This window comes from Echinops telfairi, unplaced genomic scaffold (assembly GCF_000313985.2).
Source record: "Echinops telfairi isolate 266 unplaced genomic scaffold, ASM31398v2 ScPeMD7_7458;HRSCAF=8496, whole genome shotgun sequence".
NCBI lineage: Eukaryota > Metazoa > Chordata > Mammalia > Afrosoricida > Tenrecidae > Echinops > Echinops telfairi.
In genome coordinates, this window is record NW_022111358.1 from 9498033 (window position 1) to 9501250 (window position 3218).

Below are 3218 nucleotides of genomic sequence, written 5' to 3' on the forward strand. Positions count from 1 at the left end.
GGATGGTCTTGGGTTCATGGTGTTTTTATTCCACCACACATGGGATGGTCTTGGGTTCTCGGTGGTTTTATTCCACCACACATGGGATGGTCTTGGGTTTATGGTGTTTTTGTTCCACCACACATGGGATGGTCTTGGGTGGGGTCAGCAGCATGGCACCTGGTGCAGGTAGTGCTGGGGGTGAACGAGGCAGACTGCCCCTGCCCTGAACCCTGAATGCATACAGCTTCCACTGCGTTCGAGGCAGCTTCAAGGAAAACCACAGGAGCACACATCTGCCTCTCATCACTCTGGCTGCATTTCTGAGCAAGAAGGGAGTGACGCAGGGGAGTTGCTTGGCACCACTTTCTTTTGAAATCCGTGCACTTAAATCAGAAGAGGTGTGTGTGCATTGCAAAACCGTTTCCTCCACTTCCCTTTGAACTAGACAAACATCATCTGCACCGCCACTCAGGGTCCCTTTCCGGGGGTCCAGTCACAGTCAAGTCTGCAAGGACAGAGCTTCCCAACCTGGGTCCACTGGCTGGCTCACCAACCGAAACCAATGACAGCTCAAGCCTCCCTTTCTCAGCAGGCAGCATTTTGCAACCAGAGGGATGAGGGGGCGGGGTGGGGGGGCAGTGGCTAGACATACATCGTCTCCAAAGCAGAAGCCATGTGACCCTCTGCTGGCGGGTCCCCCCTCACCGCTCCACTACCCCCCTCCACCCCGGCCAGTATCTCTTCCCCAAACAGGAGGCGTGGGACCTCAGGAAAGCAAGAGTCCCGCTCCTCCTGTGATTTGATTGTCTGATTTCGGTCACCCTGCAATGCAAATAGCTGAGGCTGGGCACGCTCCAGAGTCACGCAGTGTTCATCATTGAGAGGACTCACTGAAAACTTACTCTAGGAGAAGCACTGTCTGCTGCTGGGGCCCATCTGGAGCAAATGTCCGAAGGAGGGGTGGTCTGTGGAAAGTTCTTAAGCAGAGGGTGAGGCTGGGGGTCGTAGGGGAGAATAAAGCAGATAGGGCCTGGCTGGGAAGAAACGTCTGGGCCGCTGGGATGTAAACTTGCAGGGGAGTGGACTCCTGAGTGAGGAGCTGAGGGCTGAGTTTGATCCTGGCGCTGCCCTGGTGGACCCTCAAAGGCCCCCTGTGAACCCCGGCAGAAGGGGGAACAGGGAGGCACACAAGAAAGAGAATCGCTGTGAGTTTACAACGAAGATGCCCAGTACATTTGCATCACAGAAAATAAAGAGTGGAGGCCAAATCGCACACAACCACCCAACCCTCCCCCCCCCAGTTCACCATCATTGAGTCCATTCAGGCTCATGGCGTCCCTGCAGGACCGAGTGGGACTGTCCCTGTGCGTTCCTAAGACTGTTACCCTTTACAGGAGTCGAGAGGTCAGGAGTATACAACTATGCTGTCTGGGTCCTGCCACCCACTTGCAACATGGCTTACAAAGCACATTTGGTTTTTGCCTTCAGGTCGCATGACGTGGTCAGAAACAGCTGTGCTACTAATGGCTTGTACAGAGAGGCCCAGAAGGGTCGTGTGACTCGCTCAAGGCCACACAGCTAGAGAGCAGTGGACCCCGGTCTCCCCAGACCCTGGATGATGACACTGCCCGGGGCTCCTGGCATCTTTCTGCCTGTCTTCTTGCACTCTTTCCCTCTCCCTCTTAACACCACCCTTCCTCTTTTCTGCCTGTGCCCCAGTCCTACAAACGCTCCCCAGCCGAGCGCTTCACTACTGTGCCACCAGGGCGTCTTCCTCTCATCAAATCTCCGAGGAGGGAGGAGCTCACCCCTTCCTGGTGAGAGACACTCACCAAGTAATCCGTGCTCCAGTTTAATAGTTCCCGTCTATCACCTTGCTTTTCCCAATCAATACTCATCCCTTCAACCAGCATGTACCAGGCGCTGTAGCTCCGGGCTCTGCAAACACAGACTGATCATCATCTACACCAGGAGAGGAGTGCCCTGTCCCAGAGCTTAGAACAATCCAGCTTCACGTTACACAATGTTGCTGTTAGAGGGGCCATGGAGTCGACTCTGACCATAGTGACCCATGCGCCACAGAAGGCAGCCTTGCCCAGCCTGCGCCATCTTCATAATGGGTATGCTCGAACCTATGGTGGCAGCCACGGTGGCAGTTCATCTTGCTGAGGACCTTCCTCTTTCTTGCTGCCTCTCTATTTGACCAAGGACTGGTCTCTCCTGATAACCTGTCCAAAGTACATGAGATAAAGTCTCTCCACCCTGGCTTCTCCGGAGCATGCCACTTGCACTGCTTCCAAGAGTGGTTTGTTTGTTCTTTGTCCACGTGCACACATAGGAAAGAATACAGACCGGTGTATACGTGAATTGTGAGTCAGCAAGCCGTGAGCGGGGCCTAGGACTCCAATTCTGGTAGGTTCAATTAACCAACAGGAGAGAAGGAGGCCTCGTGTCTGAATCGAGAGCATCGGCTCACGGCTGGCTCTCTCCCTGTGTCTGCGATGGGGAAGGTCCTCTCGGAGATCCCAGCTCATAGCGACCCTCTCTGTCAGAGTAGAACTGTTCCCTGGGGTTTCTGAGGATGTAAATCTTTGTGAGCGCAGCCTGCCTCATCTTTCTCCCGTAGAGCAGCAGGTGAATGGAACTGCTGCCCTCACTCAGGTTTACTAGCTGAGCACCCAACCCACGACACTTCCCAGACGCGTGGCAAGTTGGAATGCAGGTGTGCGACTTGTCCTATGAGACGAGATCCCTTGGCTAGTAGGATGGAAACAGTGAGCCCTCCCCAGAAAAACGCATGCCTCACAAAGGCCAACTCCAGCAAGCTCTCGAGACAAACGAGCAGGACTGACAGTTCCAGGGAACAAGGGGCAGGGGGAGGCCGGGGAAGGAAGAGGGGTGTCAACCAACCCAGGGACAAGGGAACAAGTGATGGTGAGGAGGGTGTAGGAGGCCTGGTAGGGCTGGATCAAGGGCAATGTAACTGAGAGGAATTACTGAAACCCGAATGAAGGTTGAACATGACAGTGGACAAGAGAAAAGTAAAAGGAAATAGAGAAAAGAAGTAGGAGGCAAAGGACATTTATAGCAGTCTAAATACAGGCATGTAGATAGGTAAATATATTTATATATAACGGTAGGGAAATAGATCCATGTACATATATTTAATAGGTTAAATATTAAGGTAGCAGCTGAACATTGGGCCTCTACTCAAGTACTCCCTCAATGCAAGAACA